The sequence below is a fragment of the Hordeum vulgare genome, chromosome 3H (assembly GCF_904849725.1).
Source record: "Hordeum vulgare subsp. vulgare chromosome 3H, MorexV3_pseudomolecules_assembly, whole genome shotgun sequence".
Taxonomy (NCBI): Eukaryota; Viridiplantae; Streptophyta; class Magnoliopsida; order Poales; family Poaceae; genus Hordeum; species Hordeum vulgare.
Window position 1 is genome coordinate 123601776 of NC_058520.1, and position 17054 is coordinate 123618829.

Here is a 17054-nt window from a genome sequence, read left to right on the forward strand (position 1 = left end):
GTCCCGAAGAAAATGATGACGAATCTGGATGTGCTTAGTCTTCGAGTGTTGTACTGGATTGTAGGCGATCTTGATTGCACTCTCTTTGTCGCAGTAGAGAGGCACATTCTTCATGTTGATGCCGTAGTCTCCGAGGGTTTTCTTCATCCATAGCAGTTGAGCACAGCAGGATCCAGCAACAATGTACTCAGCTTCGTTAGTGGAGAGAGAAACACAGTTCTGCTTCTTTGAGGACCAGCAGACTAATGATCTTCCGAGGAAATTGCATGTGCCTGATGTTGACTTGCGATCCACACGGCCACCAGCATAATTAGAATCAGAATATCCAACGAGATGAAGATTTGAGCCCTTGGGGTACCATAATCCTAGTGTTGGTGTGTGAGCTAAGTATCGAAGAATATGCTTCACAGCCTTATGGTGTGATTCCTTAGGTTTTGCTTGAAAACGAGCACACATGCAAACACTAAGCATTATATCTGGCCTAGATGCACATAGATACAATAAAGAGCCAATCATCGAGCGATATACTGATACGTCTCCAACGTATCTATAATTTTTGATGGTTCCATGCTATTATCTTGTCAACTTTGGATGTTTTGTATGCATGAATATGCTATTTTATATCTTTTCTGGGACTAACCTATTAACTTAGTGCCAAGTGCCAGTTTCTGTTTTTCCCGTGTTTTTGACCTTTTTCAGAGAAGAATATTTAACGGAGTCCAAACGGATTAGAACCCGCGGAATGAGTTTTTCCATAACAGAAGATACGCAGGGGACTTGAGAACCAAGTCAAAGAACCTCGGAGGAGGTCACCAGCACCCTAGCCGCGGCCTGGGGAGCACCTAGCAGGCTTGTGGGCCCCCTGTGGCTCCTTTTCCCTACCTCTTCCGCCTATAAATTCTCTAAAAAATCCAAAACCACCAGAGGGAGCCACGAAAATACTTTTCCGCCGCCGCAAGCTTTTGTCTCCGCAAGATCCCATCTGGGGACCGTTCTGGTGCCCTGCCGGAGGGGGGATTCGTACACGGAGGGCTTCTTCATCAACACCATTGCCTCTCCGATGATGCGTGAGTAGTTCACCACAGACCTTCGGGTCCATAGTTAGTAGCTAGCTGGCTTCTTCTCTCTCTTGGATCTTCAGTACAAAGTTCTCCATGATCTTCATGGAGATCTATCCGATGTAACTTTCTTTTGCGGTGTGTTTGTCGAGATCCGATGAATTGTGGATTTATGATCAGATTATCTATGAATATTATTTGAGTCTCCTTTGATCTCTTATATGCATGATATCGTATCCTTGTAATTCTCTTCGAGTTGTGGGTTTCATTTGGCCAACTTGATCTATAATTCTTGCAATGGGAGAAGTGCTTGGTTTTGGGTTCGTACCATGTGGTGTCCTCACCTAGTGAAAGAAGGGGTAGCGAGGCACGCATCGTGTTGTTGCCATCTAGGGTAAAAAGATGGGGTTTATATCATATTGCATGAATTTATCCCTCTACATCATGTCATCTTGCTTAAAGCGTTACTCTGTTTGTTATGAACTCAATACACTAGATGCATACTCGATAGTGGTCGATGTGGGGAGTAATAGTAGTAGATGCAGAAAGTATCGGTCTACTTGTCTAAGACGTGATGCCTATATGTATGATCATTGCCTTAGATATCATCATGACTTTGCGCGATTCTATATATTGCTCGATAGTAATTCGTTCACCCACCGTAATACTTGCTATCATGAGAGAAGTCTCTAGTGAACACTATGGCCCCCGGGTCTACTTTTCATCATATTTTCAAATCTACTCTTTTACTTTGTTGCATTTTCCACCTTCAGATCTCACCTTGCAAATAATCATGAAGGGATTGACAACCCCTTTATAGCGTTGGGTGCAAGTTTGTTTGTTTTTGCGCAGGTACGTTGCTGCCTCATCTTGATACTCCTACTGGATTGATACCTTGGTTCTCAAACTAAGGGAAATACTTATCGCTACTGTGCTGCATCACCCTTTCCTCTTCAAGGGAAAAACTAACGCAAGCTCAAGAGGTAGCAAGAAGAATTTCTGGCGCCATTGCCGGGGAGGATCAAGTCAAGAATAGTCTCCCGTCAACGTGCCAATTTCTAGCGCCGTTGCCGGGGAGTATTCAAAGTGAAGCATATCCAAGTAACTATCGCAAACTCATCTCTTGCATTTACATTATTTTCCTTTTGCCTCTCTTTTTCCTCTCCCCCATTTCTGAAAAAACAAAATTTACAAAAATATTTGCCTTTTTCGTTTGCCTTTCCTTTGCTTGTATGCTAGGTGCCTTCAATATGCTTGCATCTTTGCTTGCTAAGTATCTATTGATATGGATCCTCATCCACTTGCTAATCTTTTCAAGAGATCCAATTATGTTGAACCAATTGCTAGTGAGTTTTGTGCACTAGATTATCTTTATGAAGTTTTGCTTGAGATGCTGGAATCTGAAAATTTTGATGAAGAAATTTGTGAAGTGATTCACGAGGGCTCCTTGAATGAAAATCATGATTGCAATGGTTTCACTATGAATTCTATTAATGTCAATCATGCTAAAAATATGCAAAACCCTAAGCTTGGGGATGCTAGTTTTGCTATGTCCACTACTTGTTGCAATGATCATGATTGGGGTGATGATTTTTCTTATGATCTTGAAAAGTTGTTTAAGCCTCATCATGAATATGATATTTGCAATAATATTGAAAGTGGGTTTGGAGAAGTCATGACTTTAGTTGATGATAATCCCACTATTTTTGAAGAGTGTCAACTTCGCATGCATGTGGATCATGAAAAGAATATCCTTTGTGATAGCTATATTGTTGAATTTGAATATGATCCCACATGTAATTGTTACGAGAGAGGAAAATATTGTGGTAGAAACTTTCATCTTACTAAATTACCTCTCGTTATGTTGAGATTGAAATTGTCTCTTTCTTCTTCCTTGCATATGGTAGTCATTGCTCGTCTTGATAATTTGTTTTCCTATAAAATGCCTATGCATAGGAAGTATGTTAGACTTAGATGTGATTTTCACATGCTTTATGATGCTCTCGTTGTGCTTCAATTCTTGTCTTTTGTGTGAGCATCATTGAAATCGTTTAGCCTAGCTAGGGGAGTTAAACGATAACGCTTGTTGGAAGGCAACCCAATGAATAATATTATTTTTACTTTTTTCTTTCCGTTTTGTTGTGTCCACGCCATCATAATTCTGTTATGATTGTGTTTTTTATGTTTCTTTTAGTGTTTGTGCCAAGTAGTACCTTTATGATCAGTTTTGGTGGTGGTTGTTTGATCATGCTGAAAAAGACAGAAACTTTGCGCTCACAGAATTATTTTTAATTCCTATCCAGAAAGTGCTTTTGAGTTGATTCTTTTTGCTTCTGGTTGATATTAAAATTGCCCTAATGTTCATAATATTTCAGAATTTTGGAGATACCAGAAGTATACGAAGTATACAGATTGCTACAGACTGGTCTGTTTTTGACAGATTCTGTTTTTGTTGTGTTGATTGCTTATTTTGATGAAACTACGGATAGTATCGGGGGTACTAGCCATGGAAAAGTGATAATACAGTAATATAACATCAATATAAATAGAAATCAAGTTTACTACAGTACCTAAAGAGTGGTGGTTTGTTTTCTTATGCAAATGATATCACAAGTTTCTGTTTAAGTTTTGTGTTGTGAAGTTTTCAAGTTTTGGGTGATGTTCTCATGGACAATGGGATAAAGAGTGGAAAGAGCTTAAGATTGGGGATGCCCAAGGCATCCCAAGACAAATTCAAGGACACCAAAAAGCCTGAGCTTGGGGATGCCCCGGGAAGGCATCGCCTCTTTCGTCTTCAATCCATCGGTAACGTTGCTTGGATATATATTTTTATTCACCACATGATATGTGTTTTGCTTGGAGTGTTGTGTATCATAGGAGTCTTTTATTTTTGGTTTGTCACAGTCATCCTTGCTGCACACCTTTTTGGGAGGGACATGTACTCATCGTGAATTTGCTAGAATACTCATTGAGCTTCGCTTATATCTTTTGACTTAGGCAATTTAGATCGCATGTGCTTCACTTATATCTTTTGAGCTAGATAATTTTGCTCTAGTGCTCCACTTAAATCTTTTCAGAGCACGGCGGTGTCATATTTTGAAGAAATAAAAACTCTCGATCTTCACTTATATCTTTTTGAGAGTGCTCTCTCTAAGTAACTTGGTAATTGGCGTGTGCTATGAAATTAGTCCTAAAGATGATAGGCATCCAAAGAGGATAAAATAAAAACTTCCATATTCAAGTGCATTGATTAGTAAGAGAAGTTTGATTCCTAACAATTAGTTTTGAGATATGGATATGGTAATATTAGAGTTATGTTAGTAGGGTGTTGTGAATCTAGAAATACTTGTGTTGAAGTTAGTGATTCCCGTAGCATGCACATATGGTGAACCGCTATGTTAGGAAGTCAGAGCATAATATATTTATTGATTGTCATCCTTTGTGTGGCGGTCGGGATTGCGTGATGGTTAACACCTACCAACCCTTCCCCTAGGAGTATGCGTTTAGCACTTTGTTTTGATTACTAATAAAACTTTCGCAATAAGTATATGAGTTCTTCATGACTAATGTGAATCCATGGTATAGATGCACTTTTACCTTCCACCATTGCTAGCCTCTCTAGTACCGCGCAACTTTCGCCGGTGCACAAACCCACCATATACCTTCCTCAAAACAGCCACCATACCTACCTTTTATGGCATCTTCATAGCCATTATGAGATATATTGCCATGCAACTCCCACCGTTCCATCTCATGACTTGCGTCGTCACTCTCATATTGCCATTGCATGATCGTAAGATAGCTAGCGAGATGTTTCAATGTCATACGCTATGCAAGATCGTTGCACATCCCGGTACACTGCCGGAGGCATTTCCTATAGAGTCATCATTGTTCTAAGTATTGAGTTGTGAGTAAATAAAAGTGTGATGATCGTCATTATTAGAGCATTGTCCCATGTGAGGAAATAAAAAAAAGAGGCCAAAGATGCCCAACAAAAAAAAGAGAAAAAAAGAGGCCAAAGGGCCCAAAGAAAAACAAAATGAGAGAAAAAGAGAGAAGGGACAATGCTACTATCTTTTTCCACACTTGTGCTTCAAAATAGCACCATGTTCTTCATGATAGAGAGTCTCTTGTTTTGTCACTCCATATACTAGTGTGAATTTTCATTATATAACTTGGCTCGTATATTCCAATGATTTGCTTCCTCAAAATTGCCCTAGGTCTTCGTGAGCAAGCAAGTTGGTTGCACACCCACTAGTTTTCCTTTTGAACTTTCACACACTTATAGCTCTAGTGCATCCGTTGCATGGTAATCTCTACTCATTCACATTGATATCTATGGATGGGCATCTCCATATCCCATTAATACGCCGAGTCAATGTGACCCTCTCCTCCTTTTTGCCTCACAAACTCCACCACACTCTATTCCACCTATAGTGCTATATCCATGGATCACGCTCATGTATTGCATGAGAGTTGAAAAGGTTTGAGAAAGTAAGAGTGCGAAAACAATTACTTGGCCAATACCGGGGTTGTGCATGATTTAAATTCGTTGTGTGGGGATGATGGAGCATAGAGAGACTATATGATTTTGTGGGGATAACTTTCTTTGGCCTTGTTATTTCAAAAGTTCATGATTACTTTGCTAGTTTGCTTGAAGTATTATTGTTTTCATGTCAATAGTAAACTATTGCTTTGAATCTTATGGATCTGATAATTCATGGCACAAGAAATAAGTTACAAAGGAAAAATATGTTAGGTAGCATTCCACATCAAAAATTCAGTCTTTATCACTTCCCTACTCGAGGACGAGCAAGAGTTAAGCTTGGGGATGCTTGATACGTCTCCAACGTATCTATAATTTTTTATGATTCCATGCTATTATCTTGTCAACTTTGGATGTTTTGTATGCATGAATATGCTATTTTATATCTTTTTTGGGACTAACCTATTAACTCAGTGCCAAGTGCCAGTTTCTGTTTTTCCTGTGTTTTTGACCTTTTTCAGAGAAGAATATTTAACGGAGTACAAAAGGAATAAAACCTGCGAAATGATTTTTTCCATAACAGAATATACGCAGGGGACTTGAGAACCAAGGCAAAGAACCTCGGGGGAGGTCACAAGCCCCCTAGCCGCGGCCTGGGGGGGCAGGCCTAGCAGGCTTGTGGGTGCCCCGTGGCTCCTTTGCCCTACCTCTTCCGCCTATAAATTCTCTAAAAATCTAAAACCATGAGAGCGAGCCACGAAAATACTTTTCCGCCGCCGCAAGCTTCTGTCTCCGCAAGATCCCATCTGGGAACCGTTCTGGTGCCCTGCCAGAGGGGGATTCGGACACGGAGGGCTTCTTCATCAACACCATTGCCTCTCCGATGATGCGTGAGTAGTTCACCACAGACCTTCGGGTCCATAGCTAGTAGCTAGATGGCTTCTTCTCTCTCTTGGATCTTAAATACAAAGTTCTCCAAGATCTTCATGGAGATCTATCCGATGTAACTTTCTTTTGTGGTGTGTTTGTCGAGATCCGATAAATTGTGGATTTATGATCAGATTATCTATGAATATTATTTGAGTCTCCTCTGGTCTCTTATATGCATGATTTCGTATCCTTGTAATTCTCTTCGAGTTGTGGGTTTCGTTTGGCAAACTTGATCTATAATTCTTGCAATGGGATAAGTGCTTGTTTTTGGGTTCATACCGTGCGGTGTCCTCACCTACTAACAGAAGGGGTAGCGAGGCACGCATCGTGTTGTTGCCATCAAGGGTAAAAAGATGGGGTTTATATCATATTGCATGAATTTATCCCTCTATATCATGTCATCTTGCTTAAAGCGTTACTCTGTTTGTTATGAACTCAATACACTAGATGCATGCTGGATAGCGGTCGATGTGTGGAGTAATAGTAGTAGATGCAGAAAGTATCGGTCTACTTGTCTCGGACGTGATGCCTATATGTATGATCATTGCCGTAGATATCATCATGACTTTGCGCGATTCTATCAATTGCTCGACAGTAATTCATTCACCCACCGTAATACTTTCTATCATGAGAGAAGCCTCTAGTGAACACTATGGCCCCCGGGTCTACTTCACATCATATTTTTATATCTACACTTTTACTTTGTTGCACTTTCCACCTTCAGATCTCACCTTGCAAATAATTGTGAAGGGATTGGCAACCCCTTTATAGCGTTGGGTGCAAGTTTGTTTGTTTTTGCGCAGGTACATTGGGGCCTCATCTTGATACTCCTACTGGATTGATACCTTGGTTCTCAAACTGAGGGAAATACTTATCGCTACTGTGGTGCATCACCCTTTCCTCTTCAAGGTAAAAACCAACGCAAGCTCAAGAGGTAGCATATACCTGCTGATCAAAATCTTTACCATTTTCGTCAGTGCAGAGTGTTGGAAATATGCCCTTGATGCAATGATAAATAGTTATTACTATATTTCCTATTTAAAGATAATCGTTTATTATCCATGCTATAACTGTATTGAATGAAAACATAGATACATGTGTGGATACATAGACAAAACAATGTCCCTAGCAAGCCTCTAGTTGGCTAGTGAGTTGATCAATGATAGTCAAGGTTTTCTGGCTATATGCAAGTGTTGTCACTTGATAACTGGATCACAGCATTAGGAGAATCATGTGATGGACTAGACCCAAACTATGAACGTAGCATATTGATCGTGTCGTTTTATTGCTATTGTTTTTTGCGTGTCAAGTATTTGTTCCTATGACCATGAGATCATATAACTCACTGGCACCGGAGGAATACCTTGTGTGCATCACACGTCACAACGTAACTGGGTGACTATAAAGGTGCTCTACAGGTATCTCCGAAGGTGTCCGTTGAGTTAGTATGGATCAAGACTGGGATTTGTCACTCCGTGTGACGGAGAGGTATCTCAGGGCCCACTCGTTAATACAACATCACACACAAGCCTTGCAAGCAATGTGACTAGGTGTAAGTCACGGGATCGTGTATTACAGAATGAGTAAAGAGACTTGCCGGTAACGAGATTGAAATAGGTACACAGATACCGACGATCAAATCTCGGGCAAGTAACATACCGAAGGACAAAGGGAATGACATACAGGATTATATGATTCCTTAACACTGAGGTTCAACCGATAAGATCTTCGGAGAATATGTAGGATCCAATACGGGCATCCAGGTGCCGTTGGATATTGACCGAGGAGTGCCTCGGGGCATGTCTACATAGTTCTTGAACCCGTAGGGTCTGCACACTTATGGTTCGATGATGTTTTAGTATAGTTGAGTTATATGTGAGGTTACCGAATGTTGTTCAGAGTCCCGGATGAGATCACGGACGTCACGAGGGTTTCCAGAATGGTCCGGAAACGAAGATTGATATATAGGATGGTTTCATTTGGTTACCGAAAGGTTTTCAGGCATTACCGGCATTGTACCGGGAATGATGAATGGGTTCCGAAAGTTCACTGGGAGGGGGGCAACCCACCCGGGGGAAGCCCAATGGCCTTAGGGGTGGCGCACCAGCCCTTAGTGGGCTCGTGGGACATTGCAAGAGGGCCTTGGCGCCAAGAGAAGAAAACGAAAGAAAGAAAAAAAGGGGGAGGTGGGAAGGAAGAGAAGGACTCCACTTTCCAATCCTAATTGGAGTAGGATTCCTCGTCTCCTCCCTGGCCGACGCACCCTTGAGGGCTTGGCCCTCAAGGCAAGCCTCCTCCCCCTCCCTCCTATATATAGTGGTGATTTAGGGCTGATTTGTGACAAATTTTGCCACGTGCAACTCAGATCTAAACACCATAGTTCTTCCTCTAGATCGTATTTCTACGGAGCTAGGCTGAGCCGTGCAGGAGTAGATCGTCACCACCACTGGAGAACCGTCACGCTGCCGGAGAACTCATCTACTTCTCCATCTTGCTTGCTGGATCAAGAAGGCCGAGATCATCGTCGAGTTGTACGTGTGCTGAACGCGGAGGTGCCGTCCGTTCGGCGCTAGATCGGAACGGATCGTGGGACGGATCGCAGGACGGTTTGTGGGACGGTTCGTGGGGTGGATCGAGGGACGTGAGGACGTTCCACTACATCAACCGTGTTTCTTAACGCTTCCTGCTGTGCAATCTACAATGGTACATAGATCCAAATCTCCTCTCATAGATGGACATGACCATGATAGGTCTTCGTGTGCGTAGGAATTTTTTTGTTTCCCATGCAACGTTCCCCAACACAGAGGTGGCCATTGGTCGGCATAGGATTCTTGACGCCTTTGCAGTCATGCATGTCGAATTTCTTCAAAACATCCTTGAGGTACTTCTCCTGTGATATGAAGATGCCATTGCGTTGTTGACGAATTTGAAGACCTAAGAAGAATTTCAGCTCCCCCATCATAGACATGTGATATTCTTCACTCATCATGTAAGCAAATTCATCACTGTAAAGTTTTTTAGTACAACCAAAGATAATTTCGTTGACATATATTTGGCACACAAAAAGTTCATTATCATGGGATTTTGTGAAAAGAGTTGGATCAAGTGAACCAGGTTTGAAGCCTTTTTCATGAGGAAGCCTTTCTTGAGGCCATAGAGTGCCTTTTTGAGTCTGAAGACTTTGTCTGGATGCTTCGGATCCTCAAAACCTGGGGGCTGAGCAACATATACTTCTTCCTCAAGCTTGCCATTGAGGAACTCACTTTTCACATCAATTTGGTATAGAGTAATGTTATGATGATTAGCATAAGCAAGTAGTATTCGAATAGCTTCAAGTCTAGCAACTGGTGCAAAAGTTTCATCGAAACAAATTCCTTCAACCTGTGTGTAGCCTTGGGCTACAAGTCGTGCCTTATTCCTCACCACTTAACCATCCTCATCTTGATTGTTTCGGAAAATCCACTTGGTGCCGATGATATTGTGCTTGCGAGGATCTGGTCTTGCATGGCTTCAATCCATTCAGGTTCCATGAAGGCTTCAACAACTTTTGAGGGTTCTGTGATAGACACAAAGGAGGAGTGCCCACATAAGTTAACTAAATGTGAAGCTTTTGAGCAAGTGAGAGGACGTGGCGCATTGATGTCATCGAGGATTTTGTCAAGTTCTACTTCATTTGCAATCCTTGGATGAGGTGGTTGAGGATTATGTCTGGGCTGAGGAATTTGATCTGGAGCAATTTCCTCAGGTGCACCTTCTTGAATTTCATCAGTGCTGGGGATGATTTCTTCAGCAATTTCCTCAGTAGGAAGAATGTCTTCAGTAGCTTTGAACTTGATTGCTTCCTCAAGAGATAATTTGTCTAGCACAGGAGGCAATTGCTCTCTTTGTGAGCCATTAGTTTCATCGAACCGCACATCTACAGTTTCAACAACCTTGTTGTGATAGGTGTTGAAGACTGTGTAGGTGTGCGAGTCCTTTCCATAACCAAGCACAAAACCCTCATGTGGTTTAGGCCTTGTTTGGTACTAGTGTTTTGGAGGAGATTGGTGGGGATAATCCCCCAAGGGATTGGGTGAAACCCCAACCTTCACCCAATCCCCTCAAATCCCCATTTATCCCCAATACACTAGGTAGGGGTAGTGTATTGGGTATTGAGAAAAATGCACTATAATTTGGGGATTTGAGGGGAAATGTGGGGATAAAACATGTCAAATACACTAGAACCAAATGGTGTTATGGGATGTGTGGGGATTGAGGGGTTTGATCGGGATAATCCCCACAAATTCCCTAAAATACACTAGTACTAACAAGGCCTTAGGTGCAAATTTTGAGCTATGGCGAGGATCTCTAATCCAACATTTTGCACCGAAGACTTTGAAATAACTTACATTGGGTTTCTTGTGAGTGAGGAGTTCATATGAGGTTATCTTGAGGAATTTATGAAGATATACTCTGTTGATGATGTGGCAAGCAGTGTTGATTGCTTCAGGCCAGAAATGACGAGGAGTCTAATATTCTTCAAGCATGGTCCGTGCCATTTCAACCAGAGTCCTGTTCTTGCGTTCAACGACGCCATTTTGTTGAGGAGTATAAGGAGCAGATAATTCCTGAGTAATACCAAGTTCATCAAGATAATCATCAAGACCAGTGTTTTTGAATTATGTCCCATTGTCACTCTTGATGTGTTTGATCTTGACGCCGAAGTTCATTGATGCCCTTGAGGAAAATTGTTTGAAGACATCCTGCACTTCAGTTTTATACAGAATGATATGTACCCAAGTGTATCGAGAGTAGTCATAAACGATGACAAAACCATATAAGGATGTTGCGTTGGTTAGAGTAGCATAATGAGTAGGTCCAAATATATCCATGTGAAGCAATTCAAACGGACGTGTAGTAGTCACGATAGTCTTCGAGGGGTTTTTGGATCTGGTCATTTTTCCAGGCTCACAAGCACCACACAGGTGGTCCTTGAGGAATTTGATTGATTTACTGCCAATAGCATGCTTCTTCTTCGCCAGCGTGTGCAAATTCATCATGCCTGCATGACCAATTCTTCGATGCCATAGCCAACCTTCTTAGGTTTTTGCTAGTAAGCATGTGGCTGGTTGAGGGCCTGTGAAAAATCAACAATGTACTAATCTCCTCTCCTAAAGCCTTCAAAGACTTTGGATCTGTCAGATTCCATGATGACTACACATCTATATTTTCCAAATATAACAACCATATCAAGATCACAAAGCATTAAGACTGACATGAGGTTAAACCAAAGGGATTCGACAAGCATGACTTTGTCCATGTGCCTGTCCTTGGAAATAACCACTTTGCCAAGTCCCAATACCTTGCTTTTTTTCCTTTGTCAGCATAAGTGATTTGCTTCAGAGGTGATGGAGTCAGTGGCATATTAATTATCAAGCTTTTATCATGAGTCATGTGGTTTGTGCAACCAGTATCAAGAACCCACTCAGTACTATTGGGTTTGTCATCCTGCAGATGAATTAGTACAGCTTACCATCTCATATGCTTCATACTTGAAGAATATGATTTCAATTTCATTAGATAGGAATTTCATCATAAACAATAAATTTGAGGACGTGTGAAATGTTATCATTTCATCAATTTTAGCTTGCATCCAATCAAGCATTTTCCTCAGGTCTCCAATAAATTCTTCACATGATGATTTTCATGTGGACATCGGACCTGTAGAGGTGATTAATTCAAATTCTTCACCACCCACATCTGTAGGGGTGGCAAAGAGTTCATCATCCTGCGAGCACCATATGAGAAAGGGGGCACTGAAGCTAATGCACTTCTTTTCAAAGTAGGGGGGGGGGGTAGAGTACTCAAATGAATAGGCAGAGAAGTTCTTTGAGGATTTATGAACATAATGATTTGAGGTATAATGCTCATATTCATATCCCGTGTAATTTCCGTGCATATCAGAAGCACTAGCACGAGTATGAGCATAGTTTTGACGAGTTGAGGATTTTGATCCTCTTGAAGACTTTGGTCAACTTGAGGAATTTGATGTGGAGTTAAGGTTCTTCACAGGTGGTATCATGAGGACATTCAGCTGAAGATTCTCCAAGCAACTTTTGGGGATCCAGATTTTCCTCAAGGTTGGTCCATTCCTGCAATTAGTTCCAACATATCGAGCAAATACTTCACCAGATTGATTTTTGAATAGTTTATAGTTGGAGTCAAATGTCTCATCTGAGGAATAGGATAATTCACATGCAAAGCATGTAAGAGTAGATGGATTAATAGAGGGTCCTTTAGCAGCAACCCATGAGGTTTTGGGGTACTGCTCAGGTTTCCAGTATGATCCATCAACATTCAATTTTCTCTCGAAGGCAATTCCTTCTTTCCTCGGGATCCTGTTCAAAATCTGCTTTTTGAGCACATCGCAAAGGGTTTGATGCCCTTTGAGAATTTTGTACATGCCTGTCACATAAAATTCCTTCAGCCCTGCATTTTCGTCAGTAACATTTGTGGTTTCTCAAGTGAGGAATTTGATACCACACGAGCAGTTGAAGAATTTGTAGCAATAGAAGCATTTGATGATTCTGGTGAAGAATTGGTAGTTTCACGCTCGATGCAGTTGAGACATGGTGGAGTGAATTCAACTTGAGCGGCACTGATCTACTGAGCAAGCAATGACTCGTTTTCCATCCGTAGATCATCATGAGACATCTTCAACTTCTCAAGATCAAGTTTATTTTGAAGAAATTCATAGGAAAGTTTCTCATGATCAGCCAAGAGTGTGCCATAACGATCTTGAAGACTATCAAATCTAGACTGAAGACTTTTCACATCTTCAGTGAGGATTTGAGTATGATTCATTTCATCATTCAACACATCATCGCTTTTGTCTAGCAGTTTTTGAAGCTTTTCGATAGCACTTTGTTGTTTAGTTGCAATGTTGGCAAGTTTACTGTAACTGGGTTTTTTATAATCATCAGGTTCACAGTCACTTGAATCAGAGGAGGAAGTGTCATTTGGTACCTTTGAACCTTTGTCCATGAAGCAATAGGTTGGAGCAAAGTCATCAACATAGTCATCAGTGTAGATAGCGTTGTCATTTTCTTCAAGGTTGAAGATTAACTTGCTGACGAATGTGGTAGCCAGTGCAAGACTTGCCATACCAGACTCTCAGTCTTCTTCAGAACCTTCCTCTTCATCACATTCATCAGATTTTCCTCATAATTCATTTCCTTGCCAATTAGTTACCGAGCCTTTCTGAAACTAGTCTTCTTGTGCGATGAGGACTTTGAGGATGAGGATGTTGAAGATTTCTTCTTTTTATTTGAGTCATCAAAACTTTCATCCTTGTATTTATTCTTCTTTGATTCCTTCACCCAACGAGGACAATCAACAATGTAGTGACCATATTTCTTGCATTTGTGGCAGGTTCTTTTCTTGTAGTCCTTAGATGAAGATTCTGATTTCCTCATATCTCTTCTTGAAGATTTACCAAACTGGCCACGCCTTGTAAACTTCTGAAATGTCCTCACGAGCATTGCAAGCTCCTGTCCAAGTTCTTCAGGATCACCAATGTTGCAATCTGAGTCTTCTTCTTCAGATGAGGAAATTGCTTTGGCCTTCAGCGCACGAGGTCTTGAGTAGCTTGGTCCATATAGATCTCTCTTTTCTTCCTGTTCGAATTCATGAGTATTGAGTCTTTCAAGTATATCAGCAGGATCAAGCATCTTATAGTCTCGTCTTTCCTCAATCATCAGAACCAGTGTATCAAACGATGGATCCAAAGATCTTAGCAGTTTCTTCACAACTTCATGGTCAGTGATGTCTCGAGCTCCCAGTGCTTGCAATTCATTTGAGATGTCAGTGAGGCGATCAAAGGTATCTTGGCAGCTTTCATTGTGAAGTCTCTTGAAGCGATTAAAGAGATTGAAAATAACATCAAGACGAGAGTCACGCTGAGTTGAAATTCCTTCATTGACTTTGGACAGCCTATCCCAGATAAGCTTAGCTGTGCCCAAAGCACTCACTCAGCAATACTGACATTTGCTCAGATGGCCACAAATGATATTCTTCGCTTGAGAATCAAGTTGCTTGAATTTCTTCACATCAGCGGTAGAGACAGTAGCAGCGATGGAGGGAATACCATTTTCCACAATGTACCAGAGATCATTGTCAATAGCTTGAAGATGCATCTGCATCTTGGTCTTCCAGTAGGGAAGTCCTTTCCTTCGAAGGTAGGACAATCTGCAGTAACCTTGATCATACCTCAGTCGACATAACTAAAACTCCAGGTGGTTAAGCCAAAATCACACAGAACAAGGGAGTACCTCGCTCTAATACCAATTGAAAGTGCGTTATATTGACTAGAGGGGGAGTGAATGGGCAATTTTTAGAGTCTCATTGCTGAGGAAATTCATCAATAATGAATTAAGTGCAGCGGAAATAGCGCAAGATCAGATGTGCAAAAACTACTACAACAGATTACTAAGTGAAGATTGTGAGAATCGGTTTGCATAGTGAGCAGGTATAAAGAATGCAGGTGAAGATTAGCTCGAGAGAAGAATATGAGGTTGAGGAAATTCAGAGAAAGTCTTCAGACAAATTCTTCAAACAACACAGATGAAAGTCTTCAACATACAATTTTGAGGAAATGAAGAATTGAAGAAATAGAACCCGTATCATGATGAAGACAATTGTTGATGACCCAGTTCCAACTGTTGTGACAGTCGTACGTCTGGTTTGGAATGGTTTGGTATTGAAACCAAAGAACACACAATCCCGGGACACACAGTTCCTACCATATTCTCCTTGAGCTAAGGACACACAATCCTCGCCCAACACTCGTGGTAAGTCTTTAGGGCAGACTTCCAAACCCTCATAAACTCGGTCACCCGGCGATCCACAATTGACTGCTGGATGCTCTAGGTCATGACGCCTAACCGTCTGGAGGATGCACAGTCCTCAAAGGTAAAAGGCTTCAGTCCCACACAGGAAAAAATTCTTCAGTGATGCTCAATCACTTGGTTTTTGGTTTGTGGTTTGGTGTTTGGGGTATTTCCTCACTTCATGATTTACTCTCGAAGACTCCGAGGAATTGGGTTGCTCTAAATGACAAGTGTTAGTTTCGCTCAAAGCAGCCAACCAGCTAGTGGTTGTGGGGGCGGATATTTATAGCCTGGGAGCATCCCGGCATGATTTGACATAAAGGCCCTTAAATAATGTGACCGTTGGTGTGGATAAGATCAGTGAGGTGGCGCGTGTCGTGGCAACGGCCGGAACTTTCAACTATGAAAGTCCTCACGTCTCTCATATTCATCACTCTAAGGCTTTAGTAGGTTTAGTCTTGGGTTGAGCATCATGAGTAAATTCATTCCGTGGTATTACCTCGACCCCCCTTTAATAGTACGGTGTTCCTATGACTCAAGAGTAAAGAAAATGAAACAGAAAGAATAAATCTTCAGGCTTCAAAGTCTTCAGACAGTATTTCTTCAGGAACCACCAAATTCCTCATCATCAATATCTTCATGAGGAATATCAATTTCATCGCAATTTCTTCACGATCAAAGTCTTCAAGGTAAGACCAAAATCTTCAGCCGAAGACATACATTTTTAGGGATCGATATTCATCGTATACACATTAGTCACTTAATCTATAAGTCTTGAAACCACCAAAATCACTAAGGGCACTAGATGCACTTACAAAAGAGCATTCTACAAGTAATGGTTTTCTATATGTAGAGAAACAAGCATCCAACATCAAATGATATAAGTGAAGCACATGAAGCGTTCTATAAAGTCATAATCAACATATATATAAATGAAGTGCAAAGAGCATTATAAATATAAATCATGGACTTTTACATACAAGCATGGTGCATTGCTAAAAGGAAAATAAAAGGCACACGATGCTCCAAGAATTTACGCATATCATGTGAACAAAACAAAAACCGAGACACACAGATAACTGTTGAAGAAGAAAGATGGGATGCCTTGCAGGGCATCCCCAAGCTTAGACGCTTGAGTATCCTTGAATATTTACTTGGGGTGCCTTGGCCATACCCAAGCTTGAACTGTTGTCTCTCTTTATTCTTCTCATATCAATTCCCCCTCGATCTTCGTACACTTAATTCGCACAAAACTTAGCAGAATTTTCATTAGAGAGGTTAGTTCATATAACATCAAATCTCATCATATATTTCCATAACATTATTGTATAATTATAATATAATATTACCCACTGTATGTTGTCACAATTATATCGCTCCCAAGTAAATGGGGCTCAACAAGAATTCAAAACATAAGCATGCAAAGCAACTATAACAACAATTTGTGAAAATCGGGACAATTTGTAAAGATGCAGATGAAAGTATACTTCGGTAACTTAGAAAATTTTGAAAAAATAGACATGGTTAATAATTTATATAAAATCACGTTGTAAAAAAATTCAGATTTTTTTGACGTTGCAGTAAAACATGAAAAATCTCTACACCCAAAGTTTCTGTTTTTACACACCACATACCAAACAAGCAATTTAAACATCCTAAAGAAAATTCTTGGAACTTCTAATTTAAAAAAGTATATTATAAATTACATCTAAC